This window comes from Rhinatrema bivittatum, unplaced genomic scaffold, assembly GCF_901001135.1.
Source record: "Rhinatrema bivittatum unplaced genomic scaffold, aRhiBiv1.1, whole genome shotgun sequence".
NCBI lineage: Eukaryota > Metazoa > Chordata > Amphibia > Gymnophiona > Rhinatrematidae > Rhinatrema > Rhinatrema bivittatum.
Genome location: NW_021821375.1, coordinates 23,048 through 42,145, shown reverse-complemented (window position 1 = coordinate 42,145; position 19,098 = coordinate 23,048).

Here is a 19,098-nt window from a genome sequence, read left to right as displayed (position 1 = left end):
TCTGAGTGGCATAGTAAAGGAAAGGGCCGTCAGCGCCATTTTGATTGCTGGCAGCCGACGGCCGTAGTGTACGCGATGTGTCCCGGACCGTTCTTGGGCCCCCCCCCCCCCCCCCCCCCGCTGGAGCAGCACGGACCTGTTTCCGCTTTTGTGTGTGTTCAGAAGGTGTGGACAGTAAGCAGAACAGGCATGTGCGTGGGGGGTGTGAGGAGGGTGTTTTAGTGTGAGTTCGGAGAGTGTGGGAATTGCCAACATGTGACATGTGCGTGGCCCCCCGGTGTAGCAGCCTGGAATTTGGTGCGTTTTGGTGTGTTTTGGGAGGGTGTGTGAAGTAAGTCCAATTGGCATGTGTGTGGGCAGGGCTGTGAGGAGTGTGGATTTCTGTGTGTTCGGATGGTGTGTGAATTAAATACATTTGTCATGTGTGTGGAGTGTGTGAGTGTTTGTGAAAGGTGTAAGAAGATGCGCTGACGTCCGATGTCCACCAGATGTCGCTGTTTTGTTGAACAGATTTTTAAACCTTTTTTACCTGTCACAGGTGACATATATGTAATGTAAGTACAGAAGAACCTTCCCGTAAGCGAAAGGAAGGTTGTGTCCAAATTTGAAAGCAATCGGTGCAGTGGTTTCTGAGATTAGTGATTTTGTACAAACTATTCAACATTTTTATTTATATAGATGATGCCATTTCAAACATTTCATGAAATGTTTGACCAGCTGAAAGTGCTGTTCATGAAATGTTGAATGATTTGTGCTTTTTGATATCTTGTCCTTGCAGAATGTGATTACTCAAGATATTGACTTTATTTCAAACAGTGGACTACATGTCTTCGCTAATAAAGTGGTCACTGTTTGAAAATGACACTTCCTAGTTGGCTCCCTTCATTTGTGTGGTTGTAGTGTTAACAGTTCACTCAGTATAAGGTTTGCCCTCCACATGACCTTGCATTCTAGAATGCCCTTGCACATTCCAACTTACCACTTATCTAGGAGGCAAGACTTAGGCCATACAACTGAACGCTCACTGGATGCTCCTTAGGAAGACAGCAAGAGTTAAAGACGAAGCTCATTACTGGGGACCTTCTTTATTGCTTCTTGTTGCCTTCTTCACTCTGCATAGTCGTAGCTAACTCCTGCTTACATGGGCCTATATGTGAGTTGCACAGTAGCAGGCTGGCACACACAGTATATTGTGTACATGTAGAGCTTGTGTGGTGTTAAGGGGAAGTTATTCAACATCACACAAGATGTGTTCTTTGGCCCCCTTATTTGTGTCATGACTCAAAGGCTATTTATACCCAACCATTTGTAGCCTTCACACTGTGAAAATCTGCCTGGTCCCAAGCAGCAGCAGCAGCCCTCTAGACCCTGTGCTCTTTGCCTGTGGTCATTCTCCACAAGACACTACTCCCTCACTTATCCTCCCTAGTTGTCACACAGCAGCTCACTCTCTGATCAAACATTCAGCAAGTACACAGCGGTGTCGAAGGGAAAGGTAGGTTAAGTGTACAAGTGAAGTGCCTAAAGTGCCAAGCAAAGCCTGTCCCCTAGATTCTAAAGCAGATATGGGTGCACCCTCTCTATGTATGCACAGGAAAGCTATTGACCTACATATGGCAGAAAGAAGGTAGCCCTACCCTGCCAGCGTATACAGAGCACGGAGTATGTGTGGAATGATACGGCCTGGGTGGGCGGGCTGTATGTAAATGGTGCATGATATGATCAACGGAGAGGAGGTAAAGGAGACCAGTGACAGCAAAAAGAAATTCTCAAATTGGACTTCCGGCAGGCCTCAGGTACCTGCCTAGCAAACCATCCCCAGACACACACACATCCCTGCACTGGGTAGCTCACTACATGCTGCCTCTAAACCATCATCATGCAAACCATTCATCTGAATCAGCCCTACGTCGATGCCATTAGGTGGTCCTCGGCATTCCACATTCCAGCCATCACAGCATCCCCACATTCATTGGATAGCTTCTTAACACCCATTACCTCCCTCCCTAAAGTAGCAAGCCTCTGTGATAGCTTAAGCTCTGGGTAGCTTGCACCCCTACAAATTACCGGACTATTAGAACCACTCCAAGTACTTGGTGGAAAAGCATCGGTGGGGGAGGAGGGGGGGGCAGGGGTCAGGCCGGGTTGCATGACAGACAAATGTCAACTAAAATTTAAACAAGACCACATATTTGAAGTGTCATGCTGGCAACTTTCACACCTCCACCCCTCTTTCAATGCTAGGTATAAACTGTAGGGGAAATTTTAGAGGGCAAAGTGTGAGGGCATTCTTACTGCAGCCCACATGCTCTACTGTCACAGGCGCCCCCTTCTCAAGAGAGCAAGCACTGGAGCACTACTGTGCAAAAGTTGTATGTGCACAATATTTGCACACACACTGTTCTGGGGTATGGATTGTAGTGGCAAGGGAAGGACCTCCGAGTGCAACAGCACCCTGAGACACAGAGATTGGCAGAGAGTAACACAGCACATCCCTCATCGCGTTGCACACTGACACCCTTATCTTTTGAGTACAGACTACCTGCAGCACTTCCTGCACCTACACATGGCCAAGGAGTAGGTTCCTGAATTGTTTGGCATCAAACAATATTGAACTCTGTGGCTGCTTGTCCCTAACAGCTAATGAGGTAGTCTAGACTCCTTCATTGACACTTATTATCTATACCTGACCACATAAAATACATCTATCAGAGGCTTATATGACACTTCCTTTGTCTGAGGTACTGACATGAGCCCCTCAAGGGCTTAGGTGCCTATAAATGCGTGTGTGGCAGAAGTCGAAACAGAAAGGCGATCAACCTACATGGCTATCACATGAGACCTCTGTGAGCAGTACGCCTATACATTCAGGACTGTGTCCGTGTACTATGGAGGCAGCTTGTAGACTCATCAAGTCATCAGATGACAACAGTTTCTCTAGCTAGAATGCTGTACTCAGAGCAGATCATTCACAGTGCAGGAGCACATCTGCCCTGCTCACCACAAACTGTAAAACTGAATAGCACCACATGAGGCACAGCCTAGAGCAGAGCTTTCCAAACTGTGTGTCGGGACACGTTAGTGTGTCGCCTGCAGTGTGCAGGTGTGTCGCGCAAGCCCGGTCAACTCTGATGCGAGTTTGGGCTTTTTTTTATCTAGAGATTCACTTTTTTTTTTCAGTTTATGGGTTGCTTATTATTGGGTGATTTTTTGCTGTCAATCGCGTTTTTTTGGGGGGCTTTGGTGGGTGGAACGAGCCCAGCCATCCTTGCATTGGCTGCTGCTGCCGATGAGGCCTGGCCATGAGGAGTACTGACTGCAAGCAGCAGTGTCTGGTGATCATGGAAGGGAGTGAAGCACTTAACTGGCAACAATCAAAAGACGAGGTACATGAGTGTGGGGGCCAGACATGTGCTGGGGGGAGAGAGATGAGTGAGTGGGGGCAAACGTGCTGGGGGGACAGACATGTGCTTGAGGGGGAGAGATATGAGTGTGTGGGGGCCAGACATGTGCTGGGGGGAGGAGAGAGATGAGGGTGTGGGGGACAGACAATTTGTTTTATTATTGTTTCTCATAAATTATAACAATAACATGAATCTTGGAATATATATTTTTAATATAAATTTAAGGTTTTCATGAGATAGGTTGTGTCGTGAAACATTTTATTTATGTATATATTTAAGGAAACATACATAAATTGTCGAAATATGTTTCGTTCGTTTAACCTTTAACCTCTGGTTTACTAGTAGACTGAATTACCGTGTCGTGAAATTATGTTTGTCTAAAAAGTGTGTCACCAACATGAAAAGTTTGGAAAGCTCTGGCCTAGAGGATAGCAGCTCTTCCAGATTCCCCACCAGTCATGACAGGTATGTGGATCAGCAAGTGCTAGCAAGCCTGAAATGACGCAAACATGTGGAGTGATGTTGGAAACAGAACAATCTGCAACTGTTTGGCATAGGAATGCTTGCTATAGGTCAAAGCTAAATACGCTGCTTATTTTCTGAGTACATACATACATACAGCTGTACCATATGACTCAATGAGTCTGAACGACCAAGGCCCTCACCTTCTGCACATTATCATTTACAAATTGCATAGGTAGTTGTAGTACGGTGCATCTGTGTCTAGGTGCATGCAACCACTAAGAGGAATGCTAGATTAAAGGACCTGCACGCATTGTGGGAATGGCTAAGGCTGTAAGGGAAGGCATCCTACTTGAGCACTCTGATGTCAGCAGTAGAGTTGCCAAGTGCCTTCATTTTTCAGGACAAGTTAATCCTGTCCTGATTTGGAACCCATTAGATGCTGGGATTTCATCTGATTTCCCTATAGCTTATCCGAACTAAACAAAGACTATCAATACCTGCATACATGGGAGTAAGACCAGGACTGGATCAACATGTCCTGTAAATCTGAATCCAGTTGGGAAATGGAGTCAGCAGTGACTCTGAAACTGGTGAGGCAGTGATGTCAGCCCTGTCTTGGCACGCCCATGTGACAGTAAGATGAGCCAGTACAGGCGTATAACTTCAAATAAACATAATTCTCAGCTACGGAATCAGGCAGTAAAATGGGAAATCTGTCATTGAAACCTTAAACTCTCTACCTTTCCCTTTAGGCTGTGCCTTTAAGCTTCCAAGCTCTTTGAGAGGTACAGTATTTCTAGAGCTGTAGCTCTCCATGCTCGAGGAGCAGATGGGGTTGCATCACACTTGTGGCACTATCTCATCCACATGTGAGCGCTAGGATGGGGTCCGCTGGGGAGGGGCGACAAACCACACTGCGCTACCTAGGCCAGAAACTCTCGTGCCACACATGTTGCTTTTACTGTTACTAACAGGCAGAACACATTATGGCAGCCACATGTATTTGATGAGATTTTTACTTTGACAACTGTTTTCAAGCACAGTCTACTGCTCCATTGTCAAGACGAATCCTGAGTAGGCAATCATGTTTTCTCTTTCACACTGATGTACACAAAGAAGCAGTGAGAGAAAGAAAGATGATAGCGAGGACAGCAGCAGCTAACAGTCTACTGGCCTCCCTTCCCTGGAAGGGGATGTGGTAGGTGAGTTCTATCAGGCAAGGTAGCATTGTATAAGATTTTGGCGAAACTGTCTGCCATTCAGCATGCCGTCCTGGGCTCATGCGGGGACACATGGGGGATCTGGAGGAAGATCAACAACAATATCCATTCATAGTCCACAGCATAGAGTGAGATTATGGAAGACACAGCAGAGCAGCACTATAGTTGCTACTTTGGGTGGGGCATACATTTAAGCTCCACCGATCTTGTCCAAACAGCGACAGCGACTTTTGAGAGCTCAGAAGGTGCATTCGATGGCACAGTGGGTAGCACTTAAGGCCTTGTTGTACCTTGTTTCTGCCAGTGTGTTGGGAATGGCAATGGGGGTGAGAAGCCAAGTCCTGCAACAGTACCTAGGACTTTTCAGCTTCGAGAAGAGACGGCTGAGGGGGGATATGATAGATGTGTTTAAAATCATGAGAGGTCTAGAACGGGTAGATGTGAATCGGTTTTTTACTCTTTCAGATAATAGAAAGACTAGGAGGCACTCCATGAAGTTAGCATGTGGCACATTTAAAACTAATCGGAGAAAGTTCTTTTTTACTCAATGCACAATTAAACTCTGGAATTTGTTGCCAGAGGATGTGGTTAGTGCAGTTAGTATAGCTGTGTTTAAAAAAGGATTGGGTAAGTTCTTGGACGAGAAGTCCATTACCTGCTATTAATTAAGTTGACTTATATAATAACCACCGCTATTATTAACAATGATAACATGGAATAGCTTAGTTTTTGGGTACTTGCCAGGTTCTTATGGCCTGGATTGGCCGCTGTTGGAAACAGGATGCTGGGCTTTATGAACCCTTGGTCTGACCCAGTGTGGCATATTCTTATGTACTTATGTTCTTACCCAGAATCTAATTGTGCATTGAGTGAAAAAGAATTTTCTCTGATTAGTTTTAAATGTCTACATGGTAACTTCATGGAGTGCAACCTAGTCCTTCTATTATCCGATAGAATAAATAACTGATTCACATTTACCCATTCTAGTCCTCTCATGATTTTAAAGACCGCTATCATATCCCCCCTCAGCTGTCTCTTCTCCAAGCTGAACAGCCCTAACCTCTTTAGTCTTCCCTCATAGGGGAGTTGTTCCATCCCCTTTATCATTTTGGTCACCCTTCTCTGTACCTTCACCATCGCAACTATATCTGCAGCTACCAGCTTTGTACACAGTATTCAAGGTGCGGTCTCACCATGGAGAAATACAGAGGCATTATGACATCCTCCGTTATATTCACCATTCCCTTCCTAATAATTCCTAACAATCTGTTTGCTTTTTTGACTGCTGCAGCACACTGAGCCGACTATTTCAATGTATTATCCACTATGACGCCTCTTTCCTGTTTGGTAGCTCCTAATATGGAACCTAACATCATGTAACTACAGCATGGGTTACTTTTCCCTATATGCATCACCTTGCACTTATCCACATTAAATTTCATCTGCCATTTGGATGCCCAATTTTCCAGTCTCACAAGATCCTCCTGCAATTTATCACAATCTGCTTGTGATTTAACTACTCTGAATAATTTTGTATCATCTGCAAATTTGATTACCTCACTCGTCGTATTCCTTTCCAGATCATTTATAAATATATTGAAAAGCAAGGGACTCAGAACAGATCCTTGAGGCAATCCATTGTATACTCTTTTCCACTGAGAAAATTGTCCATTTAATCCTACTCTCTGTTTCCTGTCTTTAAACTGGTTTCCTGTCTTTTAACTGGTTTGTAATCCATGAAAGGAAATCTCCACCTATCCCATTACTTTTTATTTTTCTTAGAAGCCTCTCATGAGGAACTTTGTCAAATGCCTTCTGAAATCGAAATACACTAAATCCACCAGTTCACCCTTATCTACATGTTTATTAATCCCTTCAAAAAAGAGAAGCAGATTTGTGAGGCAAGACTTGCCTTGGGTAAAGCCATGCTGACTTTGTTCCATTAAACCATGTCTTTCTATATGTTCTGTGATTTTGATCTTTAGAACACTTTACACTATTTTTCCTGGCACTGAAGTCAGGCTAACTGGTCTGTAGTTTCCTGGATCGCCCCTGGAGCCCTTTTTAAATATTGGGGTCACATTAGCCACCCTCCAGTCTTCAGGAACAATGGATGATTTTAATGATAGGTTACAAATTTTAACTAATAGATCTGAAATTTCATTTTGAGCTCCTTCAGAACCCTGGGGGTATACCATCTGGTCCAGGTGATTTACTACTCTTCAGTTTGTCAATCAGGCCTACCACATCTTCTAGGTTCCCTGTGATTTAGTTCAGTTCATCTGAATCATTACCAATGAAAACCTTCTCTGGAATTGGTATCTCCCCAACATCCTTTTCAGAAAACACCGAAGCAAAGAAATCATTTAATTTTTCCACTATGGCCTTATCTTCTCTAAGATAAGTGCCCCTTTAACCCCTCAATCATCATCAGTTCAACTGACTCCCTCGCAGGCTTTCTGCTTTGGATATATTTTTTTAAGTTTTTACTGTGAGTTTTTCCCTCTACGGCCAACTTCTTTTCAAATTCTCTCTTAGCCTGACTTATCAATGTCTTATATTTAACTTGCCAATGCTTATGCTTTATCCTATTTTCTTCTGTTGGATCCTTCTTCCAATTTTTGAATGAAGATCTTTTGGCTAAAATAGCCTCTTTCAGCTCACCTTTTAACCATGCTGTTAGTTGTTTTGCCTTCCTTCCACCTTTCTTAATGTGTGGAATACATCTGGACTGTACTTCTAGGATGGTATTTTTTAACAATGTCCACGCCTCTTGCACTTTTTACATTTGTAGCTGCTCCTTTCAGTTTTTTTTCTATTTTTCTCATTTTATCAAAGTTTCCCTTTTGAAAATTTAGCACTAGAGCTATGGATTTACTTACTGTCTCCCTTCCAGTCATTAATTCAAATTTGATCATATTATGATCACTAGTGCCAAGCGGCCCCACCACCGTTACCTCTCTCAGCAAATCCTGTGCTCCACGAAACATTAGATCTAAAACTGCTCCCTCTCTCTTCGATTCCTGAACCAGTTGCTCCATAAAACTGTCATTTATCCCATCCAGGAACTTTATTTCTCTAACGTGTCCTGATATTACATTTACCCAGTCAATATTGGGGTAATTGAAATCTCCTATTATTACTGCACTACCAATTTGGTTAGCTTGCCTAATTTTTCTTAGCATTTCACTGTCTGTCTCACCATCTTTGCCAGGTGGACGGTAGTATACTCCTATCACTATACTCTTCCCCAACACACAAGGGATTTCTACCCATAAAGATTCAATTGTGCATTTAGTCTTATGCAGGATCGTTATGGGACTCTATGCCATCTCGGACATAAAGCACCACCCCACCTCCCAGATGCTCCTCTCTGTCTTTGCGATATAATTTGTACCCTGGTATAGCACTGTCCCATTGGTTATCCTCCTTCCACCATGTTTCTGAAATGCCAATTAAGTCTATGTCATCATTCACTGCTATACATTTTAATTTTCCCATCTAGCTTCTTAGATTTCTGGCATTAGCATTCAAACATTTGAAAGTGTGTTTTTTGTTCGTATTTTCATTCTGCTTTTTAATTGATAGGGATAAATTGGAATCTTTTAGCTCAGGTGAGTTTGTAATTACAGGTACTTGGACTACTTTTCTTATTATTGGAACCTCACTGTCGGGATGCCCTAATTCTAATGTGTCATTAATATCCTTTGAAGATACCTCCCTCCGAACCATGCACTGCTGAGCAACTGTCGGCTTTCCCCTTTGTTCTAGTTTAAAAGCTGCTCTATCTCCTTTTTAAAGGTTAATGCCAGCAGCCTGGTTCCACCCTGGTTAAGGTGGATTCTATCCCTTTGGAAAAGACTCCCCCTTCTCCAAAAGGTTTCCCAGTTCCTTACAAAACTGAATCCCTCTTCCTTGCACCATCGTCTCATCCAAGTATTGAGACTCCGGAGCTCTGCCTGCCTCTGGTGACCTGCGCATGGAACAGGGAGCATTTCAGAGAATGCTACCCTAGAGGTTCTGGATTTCAGCTTTCTACCTAAGAGCCTAAATTTGGCTTCCAGAACCTCCCACCCACATTTTTCTATGTTGTTGATGCACACATGTACCATGACAGCTGGCTCCTCGCCAGCACTGTCTAAAATCCTATCTAGGTGACGCGTGAGGTCCGCCACTTTCGCACCAGTTAGGCATGTTAACAGGCGATCCTCACGCCCACCAGCCACCCAGCTGTCTACATTCCTAATAATCGAATCACTAACTATGAAGACCAACCTAACCCTTCCCTCATGGGCAGTAGCCCTGGGAGACACATCCTCAGTGCAAGAGGACATTGCACCACCTGGAGAACAGATCCTTGCTACAGGATCCTTTACTGCTGCACCAGGTTGATGCTCTCCGATCATGAAACCTCTTCCTCCATATGTTTCTTAATATACCCTAAGCAAGTCAAGGCCTCTCATACATTAAATTCACTAATGATGCTGAGCTTTACTCAATATAAGCCTGTGCTGTGTTAAGGACGTAAGAGGCATGTGTTGTCTATCTTATTCTAACTGCTAAGCTTGAAATGTCTGAAAATAAAGCAATCTGATTCTGAGACAAACAGGTGTCCTTTCTTAGACTTTTCGGATCGCATATGAGGTAATAAGTGATAAGTTTCTGTAACACAGCCACTATCCCCCAGAGAAGGAAGGGAAGGGAGAGGAAGCAGCCTCTTCCAGCTACACATACCCTTGTACTGCTTACAGAGCTGCTTATGTGAAAATATATAATACTATTGGGAATATATATACCATGATAGGTGACAACTGACCTACTGCAAGTAATGTTACAATGTCTATGAAATGACCTGAATTATAATATTGTATATGAAATAATCCAAACTCTGACAAACTAGCTAAAGCTAAGTTCCGACATCAATTCTCACTCTGCTGCAACACTCGATTAGGGCAGAAAATACCAGTGAGCTCATAATGACACTAAGTTAGAATCCAAAGGCTTTCTTTAAAAGGAATGTCTTCAGCTGCTTCTTAAAAGTGGAAAAACTCAGCTCAGGTAATAAATTCCAGAGCTAGGGCCAGCCACCACAAAGGTTTTCTGGTGGTACTCTGAAAGTCAGATTAAACGTATTGAAGACTTATCAAGGAGACAGCACCCGATTAATCACAAGTCCTTAGTGGGTCTATGCCCGGGTATCATTAGTGAGTAGGGATGTGAATCGTTTTTGAACGATTAAAATTATCGTCAGATAATTTTAAAATCGTCCAAAATCGTTTGAGTGCACAATACAATACAAATACCCCTGATTTATTGTCGGGGCATTTGTATTGTATCGTTAAATAGGACGCGGGAAAACCGGCACACCAAAAAAACCCTAAAACCCACCCCGAACCTTTAAAACAAATCCCCCACCCTCCCGAACCCCCCCAAAATGTTTTAAATTACCTGGGGTCCAGTGGGGGGCTCCCGGCGCGATCTCCCTCTCTCTCTGGCCACGGCTGCGTTGAGAAATGGCGCCGGTGGCCCTTTGCCCTTATCATGTGACAGGGCAAAGGTAGCGCCGGCGCCATTTTGGTTCCTGGCTCCCGACGTCACGCGTGCAGGAGATCGCCCCCGGACCCCCGCTGGACCCCCAGGGACTTTTGGCCAGCTTGGGGGGGGCCTCCTGACCCCCACAAGACTTGCCAAAAGTCCAGCGGGGGTCCGGGAGCGACCTCCTGCACGCGGGCCGTATTGCCAAACTTCAAAATGGCGCCGGCGCTACCTTTGCCCTCACTATGTCATACGGGCGACCCGTATGACATAGTGAGGGCAAAGGTAGCGCCGGCGCCATTGGCAATATGGGACCGTATTGCCAATCTTCAATCTTCCCCAATCCCACCTACCTGGAAAGCACCCAATAAACATGCAGTTCAAAGTGCAAGGTGGCAAAACTATTTTAAAGTGAACTGACAAGGCAACAGGATGGAGTTAGACTGCTCTCTTCCTCCTGCTACCTCCCGGTAAGGTAAGAAGCCATGTTGGGAGGAGACTAAAGATGGAGGATAGATATGTTAGGTTCCTTTTAGGGAATGGAGATTAGGTGTCTATTAAGTAGGTGGAATGAGGAATGTAGGGGGTTACAATAAGTGCCTGTCAGTCTGTGGAGGGAATTGGAAGTGTAGATCACTTCAGGAAAGAGTGTTGGGAATCCCGACAGCCTTTATCCGCTTCCCCGACGCCGTCTCAGCCTGTTCCTAGACTCCGCTTCGCCGAGGAGACCCACACCTAAGTCCTGCCGGCACCCAAGGGCTCAACCTGAGGGGAACGAGGGCTGGTATAGGTTACGTTCCTGCTGGGTCTTCCTCACCAATACCGCCCTCCGGCGACGAGAACACTTGAGGGCCGTCCCTCGGTGGTGGTTCCAACCCTCGCCCTAGTCCAAGGGTCCACATTGCTAACAAAGAGGCCGAGAATATTGCCTCCCTGCTTAGTTAATTGCTATCCGTGTACCATCAGCATATTTGGGATTTGACCTTGAGTCTTGGGGATTTCAATGAAATCTCTGGGTTTCCGGAGACACCTGGAAAATATCCACATGCAAACCCTCCTCCCTTCCTGTTCCCTGCTAGCTGTCTAGGAGGAAGGAGAAAGAACAGGAGGGGAGGGACTGGATTAGAGAGCAGAGTGGCTCTTCTCTGTTCTGCTCTGTCCATTCCAACCTCAACACCTCCAGTTTTGCTACATACACAATAAGAGTGGAGGGGCTAGATTAGGAGCAAAGTGACTCTTTTCTTCTCTGCTTTGTCTATCATGACCTCAGCCTCATCCCATCCCTTCCTGTTCCATACTCAGAGTCTGGGAGGGGAGGGGCTGCAGCAGGAAGCTGAGGGCTGTTCTGAACTGAGTGAGATTCCTTTTTTGAGCCCTAATTGCCCGAGAGACAGTGTTGGGGTCAGTTCTAAAGGAGGAGGAAGAATACTGGGATCAGGCTTGGGGATCGCTGGATTCTCCGAGGACAAGTAATCCTCACACATCATCAGATGGAGCCCCAACATGGAAAACTTATGTAAAAGTTTATAGAACTTTGACTTGCCACACTAAGCATGCCCAGCACACCTTATACCACGCATCCACGCGGTGTCCTTCTTCAGTCTTTCTTTTTCTGTGGAGCTATAACATAGTGGTTTGTGAGCTCACTTTTGGTCTTTTTGGCTCCTTTTGGAAATTTTTCAACATTTTTATTTAATGCAATTTTCTTCTCACCTGCATTCAACACCAGGTCCCTGTCAGTCCTCCCTGTAGTGTTCCTAGTAAAAGTTTTCGATGTTTATTGGCAACTTTTCTTTCTCAGTCGATTCCCCGCAGCAGCAGTGCTTCGGTGCCCACCAGCCATCAATGGCTGTTGCCATTGATTTTGATCTTGCTTCCCATGTATTTCAGCACATCATGGCAGTGTCCAGGTTTAAGCAATGCCCTCAGTACCTGAGGACCATATCCATCACTGGTCCTCATGATGAATGTGTCCACTGCTTGGGGGCTTCGCATGGCATCCAGGGTTGTCACAAATGTGCTCAGATGACCCCAAAAGGACGTCGTCTTCATCTCAACAAGATGGATCCCCTCTTCGGGTTGAAGAAGACTGAGCCATTGGCATCAAAGGACCATGGAGCTGCACCAATGGACACCAAGCCATTGACATCAGCAGGACCGTTGGTTCCGTCAGTGCCGTCAGCTGATAGGGGCACTGGAGACCAACCATCATCGGGCTCCTCCAGGCCGAGGATGTTGGATTCCTCGTCATCGGCCTCGGCACCGGGGAAAGACTGTGTTGAGCATTGAGGGAAGCCGAAGAAGCATTAGCATCGGTCTCTGTTGATGCACACTGACGGGCACAGGGATGCCCCAGCTCATGCTGTGATGCCCCTGAAGTGACCCCACGGTGAGGAGTGCCAGTCCTTCATCGGTGCTGGGGGTCCATGACAGTCTCCACTGGTTCAGATCCCAATCACCGATCCTCCTCTCAGTTCCAAGGAGGATCTAGTCACCCCTCCTCCCTCCCAGTCGGTGTTGGCATTGGCAATGTTTGAGGAGGAGCTTGAGAAGTGAGTACAGCTGGCAGTCGAGTGTGCAATTCGGGACATCGGTCCTGTGGCAGTGATGGCACCAGAGTCAGCACCGTCCGTCTTGGAGCCACTGTTGGAGAATCTCCATGCACTCATCAGTGCGCTACCGACCCAGCTGGTGTCAGTTCCTGGATTGGTGTCAGTGCCTGTTGGAGCACCATAACCTCCCTCTACTGATACAATGGACATGGCGATTCCTCGGAGAAGGAAGCTCTGCCTAGGCCGGCTGAGACATCGAGGCCTGCAGTCCCCTGTCCAGCCCCACCAGTGCCTGCACCTCTGGATGAAGGCCAAGCGCCCAGGGCCCCATCCCCTGTTGATGTCAGTGAGGATGAGGGCCCCCATGACCCCTGGGAGATGACACCACAGAGTCCATCGATGGCTCTGAGGGTCTCCCCTCAGCTCTTTCTCCTCTAGAGGAGGGAAGGAGGCCTCCACCTGAAGACCTAACCTTTGCATTTTTGCTGTGGGTGATGGTGGAGGCCATCCCTTTTCAGTTGCTGACAGAGGAGGATGCCAGGCACAAAATTATTAAAACCCTCCAGTTTGTGGAACCTCCTAAGGAGGACATGGTGGTCCCAGTACACAACATCCTTAAGGAGTTACTGCTGAGGATGTGGAAACACCCCCTCATGGTGCCTCCCATGAATAAGAAGGCTGATGGGCTTTACCTCATCCAAAAGGCTCCCGGGTTTGATAAGCGACAGCTTCCCCACCAATTGGTGGTAGTCGAATCCGCTCTCAAGAGAGCCAAGTGGTCTCTGACCCATTTCTCGGCTCCCCCAGGGAAGGATTACAGAACGATGGATGCTCTTGGGAGAAAGGTTTTTCAGGGAGCCATGCTCATTGTCCGCATAGCTCCCTACCAGCTCTACATGAGCCAATACTTGTGGGACATCTGAAACAGGTGCAGGAGGTGGCCAAGCAGTTGCCTTAGCAGCAGCAGGATTCTCTCATGTTGCTAGTACATAAAGACCTGGAGTATGGAAAACACAAGGTCCGAGTGACCTACAATGATTTTGAAACAGCATCAAGGGTTTCTGCAGTGGGAATTGGTGTCCGCAGAATGGAATGGCTGTGGGCCTCAGATATCTGACCAGAGGTACAGGAAAGATTCACTGACGTGTCATGTACTGGGGAGAATCTCTTTGAAGATAGGGTGAGGGATGCAGTGGCCCAGCTCCGGGACCACCATGAAACCCTCCAACAACTCTCCACCAGCACTCTGGACCTGTCCTCCTCTGCTAGGAGGTCAGCAAGATTGGGGCAGAAGAAGTCTTTCTTTCACCAGAGGAAGTACTATCTTCTGCTTCCTCACTCCTGTCAGCAACGTCAGGGCTCCTGTAACCATCCCAGGTAGCAGAGAGCTCCCAAAGCCAGCCGTGCCTCAGTCAACTCCAGGGACAGGGTTTTGACTGGGTTGTAGGGAGCGTAATCCAGTTACCTGTACCCAGGGCAATGGATCCGCCGGTCAAGAGCAGGCTCTTGACAAATCAGTGGCCCAGTATAACCTCAGACCTGTGAGTTCTTTCTATCATCCGTCAAGGATAACGATTGAATCTGTTGGGTGCCCCACCAAATTGCCCTCTGAGCCCATTTTGGGGGCCAGTAGTGCATCAGGAGGTGCTACTAACGGAGTTCTCCTTCTTCTTAATGGCCAGAGCAGTCAAGCCTGTTCCATGAGGGCAAAGAGAGCAGGCATTTTACTCCACGTATTTCCTTATTCCAAATAAAACAGGAGGCACTGCTTGGCTCTCTTGAGAAAGGAAAAGTTCAAGATTGTTTCCCTGGGTACCTTGATCCTCCTTTTACAAAAAGGGGACTGGCTGTGCTCCCTCAATCTAAAGGAAGCATACACACACATTGAGATATTCCCATAGCCTAGTGGTTAGAGCAGTGGGCTATGAACCGAGAGACCAGGGTTTGACTCCTGCTGTTGCTCCTTGTGACCTTGGGCAAGTTCATTTACCCTCCATTGCCTCAGGTACAAACTTAGATTGTAAGTCCTCTGGGGATAGGGAAATACCTACAGTACCTGAATGTAAACTGATGTGATATCTCAGATTGAATGTTGGTGTATTTAAAAAAAAAAAAAAAAAGTAAATAAAATAAATCTCTTATTCGTGGTGGGAAAATACTTCCAGTTTCAAATGTTGCCATTTGGGCTCGTGTCAGAACCACAGGTCTTACAAAATGCCTGACCATGGTGGTGGCGCACCTCTGCAGGCTGGGGTGCATGTTTTCCCTTATCTGAAAGATCTCAGGCAGGGGCTGTCAAGTTCATGTGCTTGACCATCCAGGTGTTGGAGTCACTAGGGTTCGTCATTAACTACCCGAAGTCCCATCTCAGCCTGTCACTTCAATTGGACTACATAGAAACCCTGCTAGACATGGCTCAGGCCAAGACCTTCCTGCCTCGTCAAAGAGTCATCACCCTGATGACCACTGCGGCAGAGATTCAGCAGAGCCAGCAGGTGTCAGCCTGGCACATGTTGAGGTTGTTAGGCCACATGGCCACAACTGTTCACGTCACTCCCTTGGCACAATTGTACATGTGCAAAGCCCAATGGACCCTGAGGTCACAGTGGCATCAGGCCACACAGGATTACATTCACAGTGGCATTAGGCCTCCAGGATTACATTCAAGTCACCTTGCCCCTCTGGGTCTCCTTGTCCTGGTGGCAAGTACTTTCAAATGTGGAATAGAGGATTTCTTTCCAAGGTCCTCATACTCAAATTGTCCTAACCACAGATGCATCCACCCTGGGCTGGGGAGCTCGTGTAGATGGGCTGAGCATCCAGAGTCTCTGTTCTGCCCAGGAACGCTGTTGCCAAATCAATTTCCTGGTGCTCTGGGCAATCAGGTATGCACTATGGGCTTTCAGAGACCAGCTTGTCAACAAAGTTGTCCTGATTCAAACTGAAAACCGAGTGGTGACGTGGTATGTCAACAAGCAAGGAGGTTTGGGGTAGTACTTACTGTGTCAGGAAGCAGTTCAGATCTGGTCATGGGCCCTGTCCCATGGGATGGTGCTCAGGGCTATGTACCTGGCCAGACAGAGAACGTGTTAGCAGACCGACTGAGTCGTAACTTCAGACCCCACGAGTGGTCTCTGGACCAGGGGCTTGCAGATCGGATAGTCCACCTCTGGGGGAGCCCGGACGTGGATCTCCTTCCATCCTCTTGCAACAGAAAGGTACTTCGATTCTGCTCCCTGAACAGGACAGATGGCAAACCAGTCTCAAATGCCCTCGGCCGGCATTGGTGCAAAGGTCTTCTGAATGCGTATCCTCCAATTTCATTAGCAGTGAAGACTCTCTTAAAGCTTTGCAAGGACAAAGGGACTATGATCCTCATAGCCCCTTATTGGCCAAGACAGGTCTGGTTTCCACTCTTATTAGAGTTGTCCACTTGGAGGCCAATCAGTCTGGGGACTTCCCTAGATCTCATCACGCAAGATCGAGGCAGATTGCGACATCCCAACATCCAGGCCCTGTTGCTTACAGTCTGGATATTAAGAGGTTAGTTTTGCAACCACTCGATCTTTCAGAAGATGGGTCTTGGGTCCTGGTGGCTTCTAGAAAGCTTTCCTCTAGAAAGTTCTATGGACTGAACTGGAGGAAGTTTTCTGTGTGGTGTGAGCAGAAGGCCCTAGATCTGTTCTCCTGACCCACACAAAAACTGTTTGATTACCTTCTACACCTATCAGAAACTAGCTTGAAAACCAACTCTATTAGAGTTCATCTGAGTGCAATTGGTGCATTCCACCATGGTGTACATAGTACGCCCATCTCTGTACAGCCTATAGTTTTATGTTTCAAGCGGGGCCTGTTTCAATTGACACCTCCCTTAAGGCCTCCCACTGTGTCTTGGGATCTCAACATGGTGTAAGTTCAGCTGATAAAAGTTCCTTTTGAGCCACTGTGCACCTGTGACCTGAAGTACCTGACCTGGAAGGTCATATTTTTGGTGTCAGCGAGCTCCAGGCCTTGGTGACTTATCCATCTTACACTAAGTTATATCATGACAGGGTGGTCTTCTTTATGAACCTTAAGTTCCTGCCTAGGGTGGTGGCTGACTTGCATCTTAACCAGTCCTTCATCCTGCCAACAATCTTTCCTAGGGCCCCATTCACACCAAGGTAAAAAAAAACACCCTGCACAGTTTGGACTGTAAGCGAGCCTTAACCTTCTTTCTGGAGTGGAGAGAAGCCCATAGACAATCCACCCAATCTTTTTTTTCTTTTGATAGAAATATGTTGGGCATTGCTGTTGCCAACAGACTATCAAATTGGCTACCAAATTGCATCATCTTCTGTTATGTTCAGGTCAAGGCTCATTCTTTCCAAGCCATTGCAGCATCAGTGGCCCTCTTACGAGCAGTTCCCATGAAGGAGATCTGCAAAGCTGCAATGTGAAGTTCTCTCCACACATTCTCATCTCACTATTGCTTGGATAGGGATGGCTGCACAATAGTAGGTTTGGCCAATCTGTCCTTTGGAATCTGTTTGAGGTGTAGAATCCAACTCTCTCCTGCCTATGACCCATTGTTTGGGTTCAGACTGTCTTCCCTTCTTGTTTCCAACAACACTATTGTTGTTGTACCCATTGGCCCCGGGTGTTTGTTGGGCCCCTTTTATGTTGGAGGCAGCCTGTAGTTAGGGATTCACCCATGTGTGAGGACTACCATCCTGTTTGTCCTCGGAGAAAGCAGAGGACAAGCAGGATGGCAACAGAATTGCTTACCTATAATAGGTGTTCTCCGAGAATAGCAGGATATTAGTCCTCATGAAACCCGCCCGCCACCCTGCAGAGTTGGTTTCTCTTATTTTTTGATTTATGTCTAATTCTATCTTATAAAACTGAAGAGGGACCCCACATGGACGCGTGGTATAGGGCATGCTGGGCATGCACAGTGTGGAAAGTCAAAGTTCTAGAAACTTTGATACTAGTTTTCCGTGTTGGTGCTCCATCTGATGATATCACTCATGTATGAGGGCTAACATCCTGCTGTCCTATGAAAACACCTGTTATAGGTAAGCAATTCTGCTGTCATCCCTGGAGAGAGGGAGCAGATAGAGAGAAAGTGTGTGTGTGTGTGTGTGTGTGTGTGTGAGCAATGTAGCTTAGAGAAAGTTGGTTCATATTTGGTCATACCACAGTAATAACTAGTGAGATCATTACCATGCTTCTTGCATATCTCAAAGACATGGGCACATTCAAAATTAATAGAATTAGATTATTTTTGACATGGTCACATTTGGAGTACTAAAAAAAAAACCAAAAACAAAAAAACCCTTCTGTGCCTCCCCCTTGTATAGTTATAAATGCTGGTCTAAGCAGGATTTGAAATGACAGGTAAAGACCATAACTCCCTTCTTGTATGAAAGTAAACCATCTGATTTGTAAAACACTCAGAAGAGGACTATACCGTAATAATGTTATCACTGATTAAATAACTAGGGAGCACTAATAACTAATCTCAAAACTCTTATCAACCAATATCAAAATACACTGAAAATATTATTTTACAGATATTACGTTTATAAAAGGATGCCATCATCATATTTATTTATTTATTTATTTATTTATTTATTTATTTATTTAAAAACTCTTCTATATCATCGTTAATTCACCATCACAACAGTTTACAGAAAGGCACAATAAGAAAAAATATAATTGGTATAGATTACAAATTAAACATGTGCCAACAAAGAACGGTAACATATTTTAATAATAAGACTCAATTCTCATTTCATAGACATTACACGCCATTTGAAGGCTTGCCACCTGGTTCCAGGTTTTTTAGAACAGGCTGAACCAGTCCCGGTTTTACCCCATTGCCTGCATGGACTTGTAACTCTGACTTTCCTAAGAAACACAGGAATACAAGATCCTGTA